The sequence below is a fragment of the Haemaphysalis longicornis genome, unplaced genomic scaffold (assembly GCF_048455015.1).
Source record: "Haemaphysalis longicornis isolate Haplotype H1 unplaced genomic scaffold, Haemaphysalis longicornis Haplotype H1 scaffold_12, whole genome shotgun sequence".
Classification (NCBI taxonomy): Eukaryota; Metazoa; Arthropoda; class Arachnida; order Ixodida; family Ixodidae; genus Haemaphysalis; species Haemaphysalis longicornis.
Genome location: NW_027526225.1, coordinates 50,084,422 through 50,106,578, shown reverse-complemented (window position 1 = coordinate 50,106,578; position 22,157 = coordinate 50,084,422).

Sequence of the window (22,157 nt, the reverse complement as noted above, 5' to 3'; positions counted from 1 at the left end):
GATCTACATAAGACTGCATTCATAACCCCAGACGGCCGATACGAGTTCAAGGTGATGCGGTTTGGGCTTTGTACGGCGCCAGCAACGGTTCAGAGAGTCGTGGACACTGCGCCAGCTGGCCTGAAGTGGCACACCTGCCTCGTATACCTCGACGACGTTGTCCTATTCTCCCGGATGTTCGACGAACATCTTGAGGGTTTTAGTCTGTAATCGAGGCAATCCGTATGTCGGGGATAACGCTGAAGCCTGAAAAGTGTCGTTTCGCGTACGAGAAACTCAAGTTCTTGGGCCACGTCGTCAACGCCGCGGCAGTCCTACCTGACCCCGCGAAAACTTCAGCTATAGCGAACTTCCCAAGACCGAAAGATAAGAAGGGCGTGCGCAGATGTCTCGGACTGTGCGCATACTACCGGTGCGTCCTCGCAATCTTCGCACGCACTGCAGAGCCACTCACGCGCTTGACAAAAGACACCACGCCTTTCAGCTGGCAAAACGCCCAAGAAAAAGTTGGCCGCGTTGCTGCTCCTTTTGTTGCAAAAGTCGACAAACGACGATAGCCTTTATCGACTTTTGCCAAGTAAATACCTCCCTTCGCTTTTCCGCTCACCTCTCATGTTGTTTCTCTTGCGGCGCGCTCCTCCCACGGTAAAGACGCCAAAGTTTTGCTTAAATCATTTTAAATTTACCGCGTTCCACTGCTCCAGGCCGGGTGTCTCGACGCCTAGGCAGTGTTGTACGGAACGGCGTTACAAGGAACGGCGTTCCTGGAACTAGTTCCTTTTTGGAGGAACGGAGGAACGCCACCGTTCTGTTAAGGGTCGGTGGAACTGTAACGGTAACTCATTACGTTTTTGAAGGAACGGCAGGAACGGCGTTCCTGCCATTACATCGCTAGGATTTGGCTGTTTTTAGGGCTCGAGTACAAAAATCCCCAAAGCGCTACTGCGTTTCTCTTCGCATAAGATGGTCAGTTTGCCCGCCCTTCAGCCGTACGTGCTTCCTCGAAGGTCAAAGGCAGAAGAATAACCACGCAGCAGGCCGCAGCTTGTGCTTGCTTTCATGCTGGTTGCTTACGCGGCGCTCGACGGGGGAATAGCGTAGCCGCGAGAATGCTTTCACCCTTCATTATTTGTCTGGGGAGGCCAGAAAGTGCGTCTGGCCGATAGAATTGTTCCCTGGCGGAGAAAGAATAGAGAGTTTTAGCAGTCCGTCCGTTTTGTCGTATGCGTTGTTACTGGGTTGACCGGGACCCGGCTGGGCACTTGGGCATCATCACGGTAGGGGGATTAGTTCCGCGGGCCTGCCTTCTGCATGTCCGTTCCTCCCCACCCTTTCTAGTCGCCCTTCCGCGCGCTCAGGAGCAGACCGGTTCCGGCAACCCGGTAACAACGTAGCCAACGAAACGGACGGACTGCTAAACGCGATCCGGACATTTCGGTGTCGGATATTTCGGTCCAGGACGTTTCGGTGTGGACATTTCTGTGCACGGACATTTTGGTGCACGATGTCTTGGCCCAGACATTTTGAGTGAGGGGATGTACCAGGCATTCTTTGAACATTTTAGCTTTAATATTGTAATTTCGTGACTTAATATGATTTTACGTTCGAGACTTGTGCTTGCGCCGCCGTTCGTGGAAACGAACGGCGGTGTTTCGTTTCCTGGCGGAGCATTGCCACCCTGGCGGAGCATTGCCATGGTAAAATTTAACGTTGTTAATTTGGATCCGTTCAACCATTTTTTATTATTTTAACATTCCTGTGAACAACCCTAATACTTTAAGTGTTACCAAAGCGCTTTCCTTTCACTTCACCCAACGGTGCAAGACGCTGCTTCTTTTAGTCTATTCCTCCCTCACCCCCAGCAAAACTTCCGCGAAAAAACAACACCAGAAAAACGAGGTCGATTAGGTGCGTGGGCATTTAGTTTTAATTAATCTCTCAATCAATATCGCCTTCGTTGCATTCGGTGTCAGTTCTACTTAAAACTAACAAAGCAACGATCGCACTTACGGTGGCGTTACTTAGGAGAGGGGAAGCTGCGCCCCGCCGGCAATCATCCCCCTAAGTAGAGAGAGAGGGGTGTCACTTGTGCTTCACCATTGCGTCGACTGGACTTCGAAAACTTGAAGACGACTGTTTCCGCTCTCGTCACACTGGCCTATTCGTTTTTTTTGCTCTTTATAATGGGAGGAAGCGATGTATACCTGGGGTGTCCATGATATGCGCGACTTGATGAGTTAATTCCCAAGGGGGCGTCTTAAGGCGCAGAAAGAGCGATTCCTGGATTGGGGACGGGGCGCCGTCGATATGACCGCGACGCGCGGAAGCGCGTATCCAGGAAACGATAGTGGCCATCGTGTTCTCAGCGGCTTTTTGGGTGGCTTTTTGTGTCACATTATAGAGGTTTTCTTGCGCCCATGGTGAATGTAAAGCTTTTTCTCTGTTTAATACGCGAAGTGTGCTACGTTATTGTTCTGAATGTATCACCCAATTCCTGCAAAAGCCTCCTCTAAGAGGCTAGCCGTATGTTCTAAATAAAAAATAAAAAATCACTGCGGTGACGCTTCGGAGACCGTGAACTCCACCACGCATGTAGGATTTTCAAGGGAAAGCGAAAATAATATGACTGAAAAAGAAATGTGGTCGAGATTCGAGCGTACAGGCGGGAGGTGGGAGGGGGTGGGGGCGCTAGAACAAAGAATTAAAATGTGGTAAATGTAGGCTTGTAAACATTAAACGAAGGTTGGTTGTCCCGAAAACAATGGGTGGAATTTGTATGCACAACCGGTACGCGCTTAATCAGCATTTAGGACATTAGAACCTGCGGCTGTTTTCCAAAAGGCCCGTTTTTCCTCCCCGACAATATCCTAGACCAGTGTTCGCGAATTCATTTCAGCAAGGCAGCCCAGCCTACGTAATACTCTTCATAAGGTTTTCTTCACTCTGGGGCGCTAGCTAATGTTTGTTTTGTTTTGGATATTGAGTGTGCATGTAATTCATGTAATTTGAGGGTGTGTAATTAAAAAAAATACAAGAGAGGCGGTAGACCATCGTAAACACGGGTAATTGTCTTAGCTAAAAAAGAGCGAATATAAATTAACAACCTGTCATAAATGAAAAAAAAAAACGTGAGCTAAAGAATTCAATCGGCTGCATAACAGGTGTCCCTAGGAAGAGGTATTAAACAAAAATATATAAATGTCGAATTTCTAAAAATACCTGGCAAACATCGAACATGGCATCAACCAAGAAAATAAATTCACTGCTCCAGATTGTTGTCCATAACCCACGTGCGGAAATAAAAATATAACGGCTTTCGCAAACAGGCAAGCACCGGATTATTTGGTCGCCGAAAAGTCCGTACACCGAAATGTCCGTACACCCAAACGTGCGTGCACCGAAACGTGCGTGCACCGAAACGCCCGTACACCGACATGTCCGTACACCGATATGTCCGTACACCGATATGTCCGCACACCGACATGTCCGCACCGAAATATCCTGCACCAAAATGTCCTCGAGCCGTCTGGAGTTTGTCCGGTGCTCCCTGAAAATATTCGCCTAGGAGCGTTTCTTTTGATTATCTTTATCTCCAGATAATCTGCTGCCGGTGGTGTTAATATTCGTATAATATACGTAGTTCGATGTGATTTTTAAATGCCTCACTTAATTTCGACCCAGGATTATCGGACACTATATTTTAATTTAAAATCTAATTGTAACGTTAAAGTATTGACACGTTCCAATTTTCGAAGTGGAACTGGAACGCGTTCCTTTCGCAATAAAGGAACTTGTAACGGCAACTCGTTTCAAAATTGGCAAGGAACGAGGAACGAGCTTTCGTTCCTATTTTGGAGGAACGTGTGCAACACTGCGCCTACGCTGCCGTACGGCGAAGACGCGCCTGAATCGAGGCGCCCTACTTCAACGTTTATGGAACCACGTTTCCCTACTCCATGTGCAATGCAAACAGTAGGTGGAACCTATCTAATGGAACCTTTCGTAACTGTTGCCGGTTGATTTCTTAAAATGGCACTAGAAGCTATAGTGGCGCGGGCCACAGCAGTTTGCAAAAATCAAGCATGCATGACTTTTTATAAAGGAACACTGCAAATATCCCTTCTGTATTAATTTGTTGTCTTATATTTGCGTAATGTCTTGTTCTTGTTCATCAATGTTGACAAGTAGGAACATTACACCAGACTTAGACGGGTAGATTTAGCTGTGACTATATAAGAATATTGCGCAGGCACTGTTTTACTTTGGCCGGATCGCTGAATCGAGTCACAGACAGACAGACAGGCAGACAGGCAGAGAGACCTACAGACAGACCAAAATTTCTGGGTTTAAGTAGCCCAAGAAAAGCTATCGTCTTTAAAAGCATTCTGCGAGCTGCAACAATGCCTGCAAAGCCCGCCCGTGCTCGCGCATTTTAACGAAAACGCCGAAACGGAAATGCACACGGACGCCAGTGATATAGGCTTGGGTGCCGTCCTCGTCCAAAAGCAAAGCGGGGCGAAAACGTAATCGCCTATTCCAGCCGTGGTCTGCCCCAGGAAAAAAACAAAACTACTCAGCCTCTTAGAAAGAGTGCCTCGCGCATTATATGGGCCATTTCGAAATTACGCCCATACGTGTATGGAAGACCGTTCAAGGTTGTGACAGACCACCATGCGCTTTGTTGGCACGCCAATTTGAAGGACCCCTCTGGCCGTCTTGGTAGGTAGAGCTTGCGCCTGCAAGAAGTCGACGTTAGAGTAGTCTATAAATCCGGCAGAAAACACTTCGACGCCGACTGTCTGTCTCGCGCTCCCGTCAACGCATTACCGCAACATTCCGACGAAGACGGCGCAGTCTTCCGAGTCGTGACGGAAAGCGACCTTGCCTCCCAGCAGCGTGCCGACACCAAATTACACGTCATGATCTACTACCTCGAAGGACAAAAGGTCGCCGTGCCTAGGGCTTTCGAACGGAACCTACCAGCATTCAGCCTGAAAAACTCCGTCCTCGTGAAGAAGAATTTCAGTCCCGGAACAAGAAAGAATTATCTTTTTGTCATCCATACAGACCTTCGTGACGAAAATTTGGAAGCATGCCATAACGACCCGTCTTCCGGACATCTCAGCACAGCTCGCACTATTGGAAAAATAAGACGAAGTACTACTGGCCCCGCCTTTCTTCCGACGTCACCCACTGCGTCCGGAGCTGCCGTGACTGCCAGCGACGAAAAACGCCATTTACAAGACCCGCCGGATTTCTGCAGCCGATCGCCACCCCATCGAGGCCCTTCAAACAGATTGGAATGGACCTTCTCGGCCCGTTTCCTACGTCACGATCCGAGAACAACTGGATGGTCGTAGCAACAAACTACATGACGCGCTACACAGAGACCGCCGCTCTTCCTAGGGGGACTGCGCAAAAAGTCGCCGAGTTTTTATAAACCAAGTTGTGCTGCGACATGGAGCCCCTGAAGTCCTAATCACGGACCGCGGAACAGCCTTCACTGCGGAGCTCATGCAAGGAATCTTACCCTACAGCAACACGGATCACCGAAGAACGGCGGCGTACCAGCCCCAAACGACCGGACTAACGGAACGCCTGAACAAGACAATCCCGGATATGCTGTCAATGTACTGTGCTGTCTTGGGACGAAGTCCTACCGTATGTCACGTTTGCGTACAACACGGCTATCCAGGAAACTACGCAAACGACACCGTTCGAGCGTGTCTACGGAAGACGGCCGACTACGATGCTTGACCCCATGCTTCCCAACGTGGAAGACGAATACCTCAATACCGACGTCCAAGGATACCTTCAGCGTGCAGAGAAGGCCCGCCGGCTCGCTCGAGTTCGCACAACGGACCAGCAGGTGGTGGATGCGAGACGCTACAACCTCCGACGCCGAGACGCCGCGTACTGCCCAGGCAATCGTGTGTGGGTTTGGACTATCATCCGACGACGTGGACTCAGTGAGAAGCTTCTACGGCGGTACTTCAGAGCCTACCGGATTCTAATACGTGTTGGCCACCTTACTACGAGGTGATCCCTGATGGTGATTCCGGAACACCACGACGACGCACGCGGCCCGACTGCCGTCTATATACGTGGCTCGCTTAAAACCTTTCTACGCACGATGACGGACTTTTATTTTTTGTTTGTTCGGTCTGTCGCTTATGTTAGCGTCGGGTCGATGCACTCTTAGAGGGGGGGGGGGGGGGGGGCTAATGCCGCGAACCATGCATTGGGTCTGTTTATTTGTGTTTTGCTTTTGCTGTCCGGCTGCGCCGGTCTGTGTTATCGGTGTTGTCTGTGTGCCATTGGAGGCGCGTGTTCCGTTCTTTTTTTCTGAACCACATGTGTTATCTCTTAAGAGCGTTCCCCATTAACGTGAACAACCTAGAATAGTCTTCGTTAATCTACAGTGTTCTGGATACACTTGGACTATTCCAAAAACCCTTGCACCGAGCGATAAATTCCCGCAGAGCAGATGCCGGGGCATTCGAATCGTCGCGCTCGCCTTCGCATGCCACTTTGTTGACTGCTGCTTCGCCGCCTGCATTCTTTGAGTTGTTAGGGGAGCACAATTTCGCGCCAATAAACTTGTTTTCCAAGAAGACAACTGCGTCGACTTTGCCTTCGAGACAATATAGTGTTACATGGTAGTAGGACACCGATGAGATGAATGATGGGATGGGGTGATGCGGTCTATTTTCAGAATGTAAAAAGCGGCCATGGCCAAACGCGCCAAGATGCGCGCCAGGCCCTTCGTCGTCATTGTCATTGTTCTTGGTTTAAGGAGCTGTGAGGCATTGACCACCTCAGTCCCGATACAATATTTAAAGAGTGTACACTTTACGCATTCCGGTATTTTAATGGTATCTCATACCGTGATGGAGTTATCGTATACTAATGGTGGGCGTGGCTGCGGTAAAACTGAAACAAGTACGAAGCTGAATGTTCCCGAGCAAGTAGGAAATAGTAGGTGTGCCCCACATGACGCACGAAGTTTTATAAAATCGCCCTAATGTATACATACCGAAACAACGCAGCGTTTGCACATACTTTGGAGGCACAATTCAATTGTTTGCTGATATTCACAAGTAGTAATTTCACAGCTGCACTGGAAGCTGCGGACAGATACTGATTCGTATTTTAAAAATATGTAGCTCAAAAAAGATTCTTGAAGTACATAGACACGAGAAGGCCTGTCCGTCCGTCCGTCCGTCCGTCCGTCCGTCCGTCCGCCCGTCCGTCCGTCCATCCGTCCGTCCGTCTGTCTGTCTGTCTGTCTGTCTGTCTGTCTGTCTGTCTGTCTGTCTGTCTGTCTGTCTGTCTGTCTGTCTGTCGCCCCACTCAGGCACCTGGCCAAAAGCTAATTCTTTTACGAGGTGTTTAAATAAACGAAACATCTCCGAACTGTTCAATTCCTTGTCAATGTCCATGCTTGAAAAAACAAATTACGCCCACCTCCCCTCGCGGGAACCCTGTGTAGATGCGACGCATCGTGGGTTTCCCTGGGCGTTACCGGTGGGTTCATTCTCCCATCGCGTGAAACGTGCCATGAACGCGTACGATGCATTTCCGTCTAGTACGGGGTACCCGCATCCCGTGCACGTCGCTTTGCATCCTCATCGCGGTGGTGCTAGCAGTTCTGTTATTGGGCTGGCCGGTGCTTGTTGCGGTTGCGCCGACCATCGCGATAGCAGGCTTGTTAGTCTCCATTCAAAGCAGTGTTGGACATCGGAGCACCGGCGCTGGAACGACGGAGCGGAGCGGCGCAGGTACCGAGTTGTATAGCGCCCCATAACGGTGAGGGCAATGAGAGAGAGCAGCGCATGCGCATGCGTTAACCGAGCGCTAGCGCGCGCCGACGCACAGCTGGCATTGCAAGGAGCGAGCGCTAACCCGCAGATAACGCTGCGGTGAGACCTGCGGAGAGCGCATGCGCAGCTGGTGCGGACAACGACGACGACGCCTAATGGAGGGAGGGATGCATGCATGCATAGTTTCGTACAGTATACACTAGAGAGGAATCTGGCGCTAGCGTCTATGTGGCTCACATCAGGGTGGTCTGTGTCGTCATGGACCGCCATTATACATCGCACTCGCTTTAGTTTCATCATAGGCTTCGATTGAAACGTTTTAGTGACCGCATATTTCAGCAAAGCGCCACGAAAACTCAAAGAATAGTGTGCAATTATGTAAGTGGAAAATAAAAACAGGCTGTTTTAAAACTAAGGAAAAAAGGAAGTAAACGTTCTTTTGCCGGAACGGTTGTGCCTGCTATTCCGCAGGCCAAGGTTGTAGTTACGAACAATGTTAATATTTGGGGGGTAACTCATTAGAGACTCTGATTTTATTAATTTTACCATTACATCAAATAATAAGTTGTTTTAAGAGTTTCGAAAGTTTTTTGAACGTGCCTGTGAAAACGTTGCCTTCGTGGTGAACCAGTGCACCGACCGCCAGCTAGTTTAACATGAAGAAGAAAACGTGGCGTTAAACAGTCGTGGACGATGACAAGATACGACGCATACAAGCGCCCGTATCTGTCGTATCTTGTCTTCGTCGCAGTACGCTTTGTTTCTTCTTTTCGTCGGCTACAAATTTCGCTGCGGCATATTACCCGCTGAGTCATACGTCCTTCGACTGCGGCATGGGCAACGTAAAGGGCGATCACGCATTGCCTGCTGTTTCACCGAACACGGCTACCACAGAAACGGGAGGATTTCGGCTTCCGTGTAGCTCGTAAACGTGTTAATGCATAGTGAAGAAAGCAAATCCCCAAAACCGCTTAAGAATACAATTGTCATGCCAACTCCAAGCCAAAAAGGGGGTCTTCCCTTGAACCCCCACGACGACATAGCTTACAAGGCACAGTTTCCTCTCTAGTATACCTACTAAGAAACTCTATGCATGCATGCATAGACAAGGCGAGTGAATGAGAGGCAGTCGCATCTAATACTCTTGAGCAAAACGAAAATGTTAGGCGTATTGGAGCAAAACAGCGATACACAATTATCATACGCGGTGAAAATTTATAAAAATAATTGGCTGCTTGATTTTTTCGATAGCAAATAACGATATAGCCATTTAAAAAAAATGTTTTAAAACAGAAACACGATGATGATGATGTTGATTAGTGGCTTTCCCTTTAAATCGGGGCGTCGGTTGTCAGCAGCCGACTTGCCTGTTTTATTACGTTTACTTGCCCTACTCCCAGCTAACCTATAGATTTGCTTCCTCCCTCCCATCTCTCCCTCTTTTCTGCTTTAAACTCATCGCCCCAACCCCCCTTTTTTCTCCCCTCGCTGTTCTAAATTCTCATCCGCATGATCACTCCGCCTGCGTACCCATCCCTTCCCTACTTTTCCTCCACCTCCACTCCAGTCGCCTCTTCGTCACCTCTATGGCCTTGAAGTTGAGGTTCCCCCTCGCCCCAAATCCCAAAGCCTCCGCCAGCGTCGTTTCCCCCTCACCCCGCGGTGGCCGTATCTCTGTGCAGCTCCTGACAATATGGTCTATAGTTTCCCAATCACTGCCGCAGCATGCACACGTTTCATCCTGCTGCCTGTAGCTACCCGTGTATGCCCGGGTTCTCAGGCACCCTGCCCGTGCCTCGAAGAGCAACGCACTGCCTCTCGTATTGCCATAGAATCCCTCCTTCTTAATTTCCCGTTTCTCTGCCCTATAAGTCTCCAGGGTTTTTTTCGCTTCCATTCTCTGTGCCCACTTCGTCGTCTCTGCTGCCTTTACCTGCTTTTTAACTGTTGTGTAAACCCCGCTTTCCCCTACAGACTTTCCGTACCGCTTGGTCAGCTGTCTGGTCCTCTGTCTCCACCGCGTGTCCACGTTCCTCAAATACAGGTACTTAAACACCCTCGCGGCCCATTTTTCGTCCTCCATGTCACGAAGTCACTCCTCAAACTTTATCTTGCTCTACGCCTCCCTCGCCTCGAAAGACGACCAGCCCATATCCCCTTGTACCGCTTCATTTGTAGTTTTACTGTGGGCCCCTAGGGCCAATCTGCCTACCGTCCTCTGATTTACTTCCAGGCCCGCTTGGGTATCTGGCTTCATGCACAGAACCGAATTAGCGAAAGTTAATCCTGGTACCATGACCCCTTTCCAGACTCCCCTTACCACCTCGTATTTGCTGTATCCCCAGAGGGCTCTATGCTTCAATATAGCCGCGTTCCGTCTTTCTTTCGTCTTAAGGTGAGCCTCATGCGCCTGCGTGTAATCTTCGCTGTTGTTCAGCCGTACTCCTAAATATTTAAACTCTTTCACCAATAGTATTTCTATTTGCTGCAATGATACTGTTATGCGCTCCTCGCCGTCATTAAAGGCCATAATCCCCGATTTTTCTCTGCTAAAGGATAGCCCTAGGTGCGTCGCTTCTTCACCGCATATATCCATGAAGCCCTGCATACGTTTCCGGTTGTCCGCCATCAACAATATGTCGTCTGCATACATTAGTCCCGGAACCCGTTGTTCCACCACCTGCCCGTTTTTCATGTAGGATAAGTCGAACCCCATCGTGCTGACTTCTAGCTTCCTTTCTAACCCCGTCATGTAGATCATTAACAGCAGCGGAGAGAGAGGACATCCTTGTTTCAGACCCTTGTAGGTGTATACAGGCCTATTGTATGTTTCCCCCTCCCACACTATTTGCACTTGGTTCTCCCGGTATAGCTCCCTGAGTAAGCTAATGAATTCTGCCCCAACTCCCTCGTCCTCCAGGATACTCCAAAGCCGCTCCCTGTCTACATTATCAGACGCCGCTTTAATGTCCAGAAAGGCTAACCACAAACGTCGGTTTTGCATCTTCGCCAGCTCTATGCATTGGCTTACCACAAATAAGTGGTCGTCTAGTCTTTTGTCCTTTCGAAACCCATTTTGAAGTTCCTCTAATATCGTATTTTCTTCCACCCACTGCTCTATTTCGAACTTCACTGCCTGCATTGCTAACCTGTAAAGCACTGATGTGACGGTTACTGGCCTATACGAGCTTGGGTTTGTCCTGACTCCTTTGCCCTTTGTGCACTAAGTTCATCCTGGTCATTTGCCACGCCGCCGGTATTGCCTTTTCTTCTATCCTTGTTCTGATAGCTTGCAGTAGCTTTCCCTTGCTCTTTGGTCCTAACTGGTTAATCAACTCCATCGGTATCCCATCCGTGCCTGCCGCGTAACAAAGCTCCCGGCGCCCCCTCGTGTCAGTGTTCCAAGTTCAAAAGTAACAACAGATTCCAATTGATGACGCCCGCAGTCCAACGCGTCAAACTTGAATTGAGTAGAGCAAACGTCCACTGTTCTTATCGTGGAAAGAGCGAAACCAGAGGTCCAGAGTGTGAGGGGGGGCAGGAAAGAGAAGACAGGAATTTACGCGGCAGGGGCGGGCGAGTTTACCGAAGTGAGAAGATACGCGGAAAAGTTTTGGACACCGCCTTTGAAACGCATTTAGGGCATTTATTTCCAACGTGCGCCACGACGCAGACATCCTGCTTTTAGATGCGACGCATCTCTTTAAACTCACCTTGTCCCGCGTCGTTGTCGCGGCGCAGTCCGCATCCTCGGCGTGGCAGCTGTGCGCTCCGCCGGTCTCACCGCAGCGCCATCTGTGCGTCAGCGGGGTCAGCTCGCTCCCGTCGCTGTGCCAGCTGTGCGTTAGCGCGCGGCTTGCCCTCGCGCTTGCGCTCGGTTAACACATGCGCATGCGCTGCTATGCGTTGCTATGCGCTGCTCTCCCTCATTCCGCTGCATATAAACGCGGTAAGTGCGCCACTCCGCTCAGTCATTGCGCCGCCGGCGCTCCGATGACATCGTCCGATGATTTGAATAACGCAACGGCAACCCCCGATGCGTCGAATCTACCCCATGCTTCCCCTCACGGGAAAATGGTGCAAATTTTGAACAGCTTTGTAAACGCACTTCCGGTGAAGAGAATCGTCGTCTGCTCAGCGTGGGTGGGTTGTGACAGTTGTTTTGGTTAATTAGCGCTTCCTGCACCACGTTTACACGCTATCGTGTTTTTCTAAATCTACCTTTCTTTCACCGTTACCATGTTTCTTGAAATAAGGCATAAGTGCATTTTCTCATAGCACGCGTGCACCATGCTTGAGGGGCACCGATGGTTTCTGTGCCTTACCAGGACGGTTGTTCATCGCGAGTGATAATGAGGCCTGAACGGGCGCGTTTAGTTGACTGGTTCTGTGCCACTTTCAAATGTCTTTTGACATACCACCGGCAGGAATTCTCCCGCAACAACGCAAAGCAACTTCAGTCTGGAAATAAAAAGATTTCATCTGATTTGAAGTAAACGTATTCGTGCACCTCGTCACACTGCCTCGCCACCTATATGAAACCGCTGTGCTCTCGCGAGGGTATTGAGCATTACTTTAGTTTTCCGCATATTAATTTTCAGGCCCATGGGTCTATTATTTTTGTCCAGTGCTTTAAGCATGCTTTGCAATTTGTCCGCCGAATTACTTAGAAAGGCAAAGTCATCAGCAAATCTGAGATTACTGAGGTATTCGCCATTAATCCTTACGCCCACCCGTTTTTAATCCAATGTTCCTAATACCTGTTTTATACATGCTCTGAATAACATTGGAGAGATTTTGTCTTCTTGTATGACGCACTTCGTTATAAGTATTTTACTGCTCTCTTTATGGAGGACTACGATAGCTGTGGATCCACTGAGGATATCAACTACATTCTCACGTAATGCTCGCCTGCAGCCTGATTCCGCTATGCCTGAAAGTCTGCTGAGGGTACGGCCGAGCCAAATGCTTTCTCGTAGTCTATGAAGGCTATATATAGGGGTTGAGTATACCCCTCGAGCGCTGCCTGTATGGGCGCCACTTTAATCCCCCTAGCGGCTTGTCTCGAAAGCAGTCACGGCAGTTTCCGGACTGCTCACCACTGTCGCCGTTGCTTTTGCGGCACTTTCGCGACAGATATTTTCCGTTTGTATGTGTTGCAAATACCAGTCTAAGTGGAGCAGTCACTTTTTCGCAAATGTCATGTTCATGTATTCACGAGAGTGTAAATGCTTCTGACGCATTGTCAGTGTGGTATATTCGGTCCGCATAAGCGCCAGGTGTGTGTCACAGGCCGGCCTCGCAAAACCGGAATATGCATGGAGCTGATTGTAATTCCACGACCCTGAGATCTACTAGCAGTACCTCCGTAATCAGCATTCGTTCAGATACTCATGCTACGTCTATACATTACGATGTAAGTCGCTTTCGTGTGCTTACATAATCTAGCGTAGCACAGCTTGCCAGTCACGCTTAAAATCTGAGATATTGATAACTACTCTGAACAAGCCAATATGGCATAAATTTCACAAAAATTCTATGAAATAAGTACGACGGATAATGCAAAATTATATGCGGGAATGGGCACGCGACAAAAAATTTGCTGCTGGGTCGTCTTGTCGCGAGGTGACCACTGGCTACATTTGCTACATATCCTCCGCTTTTATATCCTCTGCGTCCGCCACTACCCGCTTCCTCGAAACGCCGTCATATGACCTAGGCAGCCTGCAGAATCTAGCAAAAACGTGAAATCGGAGAGCCTTATCAGATATCACACTCTTCCAACGACACTTTTCATCGCTTTTGACTACGTATATACTTACTGTATACTTCAAAAAAATGCGTGCATCGAGTGATCAGCTCTTCGTTAAAGTCTAAAAACTAAATTAAAAAGAACGTGCAGCCTGCGTGTGTGTGATTAATAAAACGTACATTCCTCGATTTCGCTCCGCATTTGAACACAACGATCGAGAAAATCAGAACCTGCATCCCTGGACTAAGACGCGGAACGCCTTACCCAATGAGTCACCAGGGATTGTTTTCCACCGGAACTAACGCCAGCACCAACATTCGATCACCTAACTACAGCAGGCTCAATAGAATAAAGCCAGTCACCTAAAACGTAAGGTACCCATGAAATAAAGTAAGAAACGCACTAAAAGAACACCTAGTACACAGCGTCTAATTACACGAATTTCAAATCTACGTTTCATAATTCTGGCGATTTTCTCTCCGCTGCAAGCAATGTTTGTTTAAAAGACATAAACAAGCGGCAAGGTTAAAAATGACACTAAAACTAGGTGCTAGTGTATTCGCAGAAAAGAGTCACCTAAAAATGCTTGAAGCTAACCTAGTGCGAAGCGCAGAGACGATAGTAAAATCGCCAAAAAAGACAGCTCTTTATGCAACCATAGATAACTCTTTATCCATAGACTACCAATGACAACTATTTATCCAACGCCTAACCATAGGAACATCCCGAATGAGAGAACAAGACACGATAAGCCTCATGAAGCCACTGATCATTAGTGGGATATCGGCGAGCCTACTGTTACAAACACTCACCCGCACAAAAGAAATAATATCTATTTTTTCACCACAGGAATTAAGACAGCCCTCAACCTCGCAGCCTTTACCTTAAGACGAACTACGAACCGGTAAACGAATCACGGCAGCAGAATGAATACCTAGATACGGGTCTAAAAGAATTGGAAAGCCATTAGCTCGATGGAGGGAAGAAATGAGAAAATCATGAGGCAAAGAATGAACTCGCGCAGCACTGGACAGGAGCAGGTGAAGGTCAATAGATGAGCCCTTCATCCTCCAGTAAGCCTGAGGGTTGATGTTGATGAAATGATCCTCAAATTTGTCTTTATGAAGCTCAGTGAAAGCACTCTCGTAGCACAAAAAGCGCAGCTGTGAAAAAAACTGGTACCGGGCACGGTATGATAGCCAGGCACCCCCTATCTAGAATGGTAAACATGTCACCGATCCAGTGACTCCGAATACTTAGTCTCTTGTATGAAAAAAGTTATTTAAGCCTACACAATGACACGAGACATAACAATCGAATGAAACCAAGGAAAGTTTTTAAATCATGAAAACACAGCATACAGCGACTCCGAAACGTACGAAATTACGGAGCAGCAATTGTCGTAGTTGACTCTCTGGCAGTCTTTGTGAATACATATCCCCCCTGTATTCTGGAACGAAGAAGCGGATGTTGGAGCCTTTCTTTGGGCAAGCAAACTAGTGGCCGTATTGAATAGGCGCCTAAGTATTCTTAAAGACTCTCAAAGAGAATTAGAGTGTTGGCTGCCAGCAAATTACATAAACCCTTCGGTAAGATACAACCATCGTCAGTGAAGAAAGTAAAAAAAGTTGACAATGTCACCTGGACACCCGGATAAAAAGGTCTGGAAGAGAACGAGACACCGACCAAAGGGTACGAAAACTCACATACGGGGTCCCTACCGCACTCTCGTCCCTGAAAATTGTTAGGAACATCTTGTTATCCCCCGCCAAAGAGCACTATTGTCCCCGTGCAAGAAGAGGGTCTCAATGCAAAAAAATCGCAAGCTCTGTGGATAATAAACAAACACAAGTATCTACAAATGTATGTGGGCAAGGATGCTTGGTGGGTTAATCAAACATTAATTAAAAATCGCGTCAATTTGGGGAATGTCCGCCCTTTTCCCGGCAACCTAGCCATGACTCAGGGTATGCTGTCAGGAGACCAATTCAAACATTTCATATTTGACTTTTATCGAGGCACGGGAGGCAGCTTTGAACAGTTTGTTACCGAAGATGAACGCTAACATTGAATTTGGCGCGAGCCTTGAGGCAGTGACTTTCGCCTTCTCGCACAATGTGACCAGCACCGCCCGTCTCCAGGGTTTCAAAACGAAAAAAAAATACCGGTTCGGTTACGGTTCAGGTTCGGGTGCTATCATGACGTTCCGGTTCAGTTCCGCTTCGACTAAATCATAGTTAAACCGGTTCGCGAACCGGTTCGGCGTCTTGAAGCAGTTCGCGCTGCGGTTCGATGCCTTGAGTTATCAGCAAAGTGATAAAAAACTTTTTCTAGTTTAAAGCGACCATAAATACAAAATACGAACAAAAGTACAAAATAGTGCCCTTCGCAATTACCGCGATGCGATTTTAAAGACAACATTTCAACGATTGGGCCAGATGTAATACCTTAAAATGAAGTAGTGACGATTCACAGGCACTTTTCTCGACCAGCGCTTATGTCGTACTAGGTACAATAGTTTGGAGCAATAGGACTGGGGTGTCTGCCCGACATTTTGAAATTCCGGACACCACTGAACACATTTTTTGGACATGCCCTCGATTTCAAATTGAAAGAAAGGTTCTCTTAGACACCCTTCTTGCTAACTTACGACCAAATTCCTTAAATGATCTCCTGCGTCCCTCATACCCACCTAATTTAGCGAAGACACTGTGGGACACTCTCCAGCATTTCATATCCCAACCCACTATTTTTCCCTTGGTATTTCCCACCCATACCTGTCGTGAACCTTAACTTATCGCTACCCCTAAGGGGGTCTGATGCACTAGCAAGAGGCCCCCGGGAGTTTTTTCTGCATTTCAATAAACGTTAGAAAACTTTTAATATGGCTCCTTGGGACAAGGTATAAGATATATGAAGTTAGTTTTGCAGGACGGAAACTTTCCGTCTGTAAGAAAATTCCAAAAACGGTTTTGGGTAACATATGCGCGGTAGATGGATCGCTCAAAATCAGAAACTTTCCCGCTATAAAACACAAACTGTTGCCGCTATCACCGGAGGGTTTTTTTCTCGAGGCTATGCGTATTTTTAAAGGAGTTAACTTATTTTTGATTTCTGAAACGAACATGTTAGAAATAAAATAACAAGCATGGCTTATCCTGTGAAAATACCAAAATAATAGGTTCCGTTTAGCTGCATCTTGACAAGCTATGGAGTTACATATTCTAGTATTATTCACCTATAGTTTTTCATTGTCGTCCTAATTCTAGTTTATGGTGAATAAATGGTTTATTTGGAATATGCTCTAAACTGAATATTAATTATTATTATTACTCTTTTTTAGAAACAAATATAAGAACTTATTTTGATTTCTTCTAACTTTCACAAAGCCACCAATGTTGTTCTTTATCATATGCACCCAAAACATGTTGCATTATATGTGTACTTTTGTAGCCACAAAGCACAGGATATGGTCTTGGCTGTATGGCAGTGACATATGAGAGTTGTTCGTAAGAAAGTTCTGATGTCAACGTACGAGGACAAATGACCGGTACAGACGTGTCCGCTCCACTCTACGCGTGGGGATCATCTAACGATTGTACCAGGTACCGCGGTGCTCGCTGTCATCGCAGTGAAGGCAAGTTTAGTTATGTGAACGGTCGCACAAAAGAGGCGTTTCAGAGCAATATAGCACTTGATTTAGTGCATCTTCAATGGCTGAAGGACGCGAAAAAGACCAGAAAATATTCCTGTATGAACTCTCTGCGGAATAATTGAAATATAATTGAGAGGTCTTTTTGTGTTTTGCCGCTCTAGGACACCCGTAAAAAAGTTGCTTGTCTGACGCCCCTAAGCTATGCCTGTGCTATGAGGAAAACTACATGTTTGAGGGCGGGAGATAAAATTTGAGCGTCTGAGAATCTTTAACCAGCTTCGGAATATCAGCATACAGACGTTTTTAATTTTGGTCTACACCACGAAAGCGGCGGCCGGGGGCGGCAGTCCAAATTATATCCTCGCCAGTGGCTCCGGCAATGAATCCCTCATGCGAGTAATACCTGTCAAGTATTTGCACTTTCGACGTGTACGTCCTCTCCAAGCAAAATTTCAAATGCAACAAGGAGGAACATTTATGGTGTCGGCCCTCATCTTTGCGCCGTGCATCAATATCGCAACCTCATTTGATTGCTGCTGTACAGTCGCAGCGAAGGAAGGGTAAAGTCGCTGTTCCATATCGCAAGTAGGATACCGAAAGCGTGTCTTGCTCAGCCTTGGATTCGGCACGTGCGACAAGCGGCAGCATACAATTCAAACACTGCCGCAAATACCATTAGCCATGTTGGAAGCACGTACTACAGAGCTCGAACAGTGTTGCGACTGCTGGGAACGGAAAAGTGAGTTAGGGGTTATGTAGTTGATCTCGCGTGAAGTAGAAAAGCGCTGAATGAAACATGTCGCTTATTATGAACAACGAATGGCCGAATCCTTTCGTCGTGAACCACTGACAGTTATTTATTTTTTCGGTTCGGTATCGGTTCGGCTTCAGTTAGCTCAAAAATAACGGTTCTGGTTTGTATTATATTGCGGTAAAAATACAAGTTCAGTTCCGGTTCGACACCCTGCCCGTCTCAAAGTTTCCCGCTCACAGCTGTCCTGGTCCACAGTGATTAAAAACCCTAGCCCTCGAGAAGTGCTCGTGTGCATAGATTGTTAATGCAGCAAGTCCGTTCTAAAACGATCCTTCGATGTTGAAGTAACCCTATCGCGTGGCACATCTGGGACCCAAACGTAGATGCTGTATTAACTTCTTTTAAAGAACTTACAGCGCCTGTCAGGTGTCCTCACAAGCCTAATGCAGAAATGTTTCCCCGGGAAGAGCATCAAAGATCAAAGTGTTAATGCCTGTTGTTAGCAAAGCAGCCCTGCGACCAAAATCATAGAAGGCTGGTGATCTTGCACAATTTACCCGCCCTTTGGAACAGAAAGACCTCCGTAGCTTGCTTGGCGTGAAATCTATTTCGTTTCGCTCACAGCTTCGCTGCCAACGTTTAAGCCCTTCACGATCTCCGTCGAGTCAGATGACCATTGCGCCTAGACTGACGTGCGGGAATAGGCATAAAAAAGTTAGTTCCCCTTCACTTCGTGAAGAAGAATAAGCAGATGGTGTGAGCTAAACAATATAGGCGAACAAAAAAAATTGGTGCCTTTCTACTCTGTGAAGAAGGATGACCTGCAAATCTGGACGCAGTCCACAGAGCACACGAAACAAAACACGTTTGTCGTAATTTGCGATAGAGCATATTTCCTAGGCCATTAGCTGAATGACCCTCTGACGGATCCAAGCTTTGTTCTTGCGTCGGTAGTCTGAACTTAGCCTAACACACAAACCCAATCCGCTGTACCCCTATGGACACCGGACAGATCCCATTCGGCCGTTTAACGTCCGCGTTTAAATCTCGTACCAGCACAACAGACATACCATTCATCAGTACTGGCATGAAACCTATAGCTGCGCGTGCACGCCTCAGTTCCTCCCTACCACTATTTTTCACTACAAAACTGCGCACGCATAAACAGGTAACCGGTCATGTACAGGTGCCCCAAAAATAATACGGAGCACGGGAGCGGTGGCCGGAGCGCGCAAAACTGCATACCAGCGCGATCTATGCGTAGATGCGCCGCAGATAGCGGAGTGCGTGGGCACATCCGGCTGGTCCCTCTCGATGTTCTGACGCTCGTCTTATCGCCCGCTCAAGCAACGCCGCGCTGCTGCCACCCCTGCTCGACAGGGGTGCTTTCGGAGCTTCACGAAGCGCGCAGAGCCAGCGAAGAAAGCTTCGTCTTCAGCGGGGTCCACTTTCTGCATCGTCATGAATGCCACCGGTTTCACTATGGGTTCCTGCCGTGCTTCGCGATCCACTTGATTTTGAATCATGTGGCTAGAATAATGCCTGGCTCCAGCTAGCGCATAAAAATGAGCAAAAAACAAAAAATTCATGCGCGTACTGGCTGCATTGCTGCGAAGGTTCTCAGCGCCGCTCAAGAGAATTGAGGAAGTGAGTGGAGCAAAGGCCAGTTGCTTCAAAACAAATAGTTTTCATTATATCAAATTCAATGAACTGAAAAAAATGGGAATAAACTGAACTTAGCGAGGGCTTTCCGACAATATCTCGCACTGATTAAAAAATGAATCAAAGGTATTTACAATGACACATATAGTTGAAACAGAATTTCTTGACAAGAAAAAGGGTTGCTTCAGAATTTGCTTCAACGGCAACCACCCTTGATTCATTTCGCCGAGCATTGTTGCAAAATATGCCCAATCGCTGGCTTCTCAAGCCGGGACACACTTCATTTTTAAGTGAATTTGTGTAGGTTTGTGTCTCCCGCGTAATAAATTATATTTGTGTTGAAGTAACTGGTGTCCAAAGGTATCACTTCCCATTTTATTTGATCGCCCATTTGTATCGTTAAGGCAGTACAGCCAGTACTCGCATGAAATTTTTGTTTTTTGCTTATTGTTTGCGCTAGCTGGAGCCAGGCATTATTCTAGCCACATGATTCAAAATCAAGCGGATCGCGAAGCACGGCAGGCACCCATAGTGAAACCGGTGGCATTCATTACGAAGCAGAAAGCGGACCCTGCTGAAGACGAAGCTTTATTCGCTGGCTCTGCGTAAGCAGGCCTTCGTGAAGCTCCGAAAGCGCTCTTGGCGAGCAGGGGTGGCAGCAGCGCGGTTTCGCTTGAGCCGGCGATAAGACGAGCGTCAGAACATCGAGAGGGGCCAGCCGGATGTGCCCACGCACTCTCACTATCTGCGGCGCATCTACGCATATATCGCGCTGGCATGCAGTTTTGCGCGTTCCGGCCACTGCTCCTGTGCTCCGTATTATTTTTGGGGCACCTGTACGCGTGCTTAGAAGTGACATACGCCGCGCCGGCGGGTTTCAGTCGTTTTAGGGGGCAGCCCTCTGGCAGCCGTTACCTGGGCTTGGCGGGAGCGGCGTCTGTTTATGTCTGCGTTGCCGAGTGAGGGAGCGCAGCAGCGACGAAAGCAAGAAAACGGAGAGGAGCGTCTAGCCAAGCGAAGGGTGAAGTGGAGTACGACACGTGCGGCTACCGCGTCATCTCTCTCACTGCCTTTGTTTCACACATGTTTCATGTGTCGCCACCAAGGAGCGCCCTCCCCCTACACTTTTCCCAGACGCGGTTACTTTTTCTGCTAATCCAAACTTCTTGACGTTTGCGCGGGAGGTTCAAACACGATATGCAACAACATGCTCTCTGCTCTCTGGCGCGGGGCCAATCCGAACCACGGGAAATTTGCGCGGGAGATTCGAACACGATTTGCAACATGCTGGCCGGCGGCGGCGGTGCACTGCAAGGTAGCAGCGGAGTAGCGCATGCCGTCGTACGTTCGTTGATGACGCGAATACTTCCTTAGACGCAGTAGGAATGCGCCGTGACCGAGAAGACTGCAGCTCCTGCTGCGCACAATTTATAGTAATCGTTAGTGCATTTTTAACGCCCATCCATGCTTCAGTTTATTTTTCGCATTCATCTGATAGCCGCATATCGCCGTCAGCTGCCGCCTGCGCAACTTTACAAGGGGGCATCGGTGGAGGCGAGAAGGAAAAGAGTTGTGAAAGAGGTTCCAACGGTAGGGAGGAGGAACCCCGGAACGGCGCCGAGTACATCGATGACACCGGAATGAAAACTGGGGGGGGGGGGGGGGGGGGGTTAGACATATACTGCTTTGCAGTAAAACGGGTAAGCGATAGGCGACTGAAGGTAGTTCCTTCCTAAATAACTGATTTAAAATTTGCACACACTTGACTCCCGTGTATGCAGATGTATTAAAAGCCGACGGGAATTCCACGGGAAAGCCCTGTTCTTCACGCATCAAGAGAGAGCTTGAGGACTAGCCCCATCCCTTCAAGCAACCCCGCCTGGCCGCTTGCCTGTTAACCTTGTTACTGCGCGTGTAAAGTGAGAGACCAGGAGATTACAATCATTTGAAAAAGAAAAGCAACCAGTACAAGAAATAGCGAAAACTATCGCGATAGACGAAGCTGAAGAATGCTGCGTCAGTGGATCTTCATCTCTCTCTCTCCCCTTACTCAAACTACTTCGCAGCCTTTATTTACGCATGCGTGTAGAGTTGCGCATGAGGCGTGTTCAGCCGACACACCGTCACTGAATTTTGTTTTCGCTTAGCCATATAAAGTTCCATGCATCATGCGCCTGTGCGAAAGGGAGATAGGGTTTTTTCCTCCACTAACCGACTGGTTCACCGTTACGCACTGCCGTTTGCAAGTATTCGAGACACATGCTGCGCACGCTCGTGCAACAACTGGTTGGGTCCACGAACCTGATAAACACACGCGTGGCAGACGCAAGCTGGAAAGTTAATACGTTCTGCGTGTCGGACGCGCTCGGCGGGCATGATCTGGTAAATTTGACCTGCCTTTTGGCGAGGTGATTTTTTGAGCGGTTAACCGCAGGGGCAGATGCTTATTTTTTTGCGCATAAGTAAAACTCTTAAAAAATGAAGGAAACTCACAGCAACGCGTTAACGGTT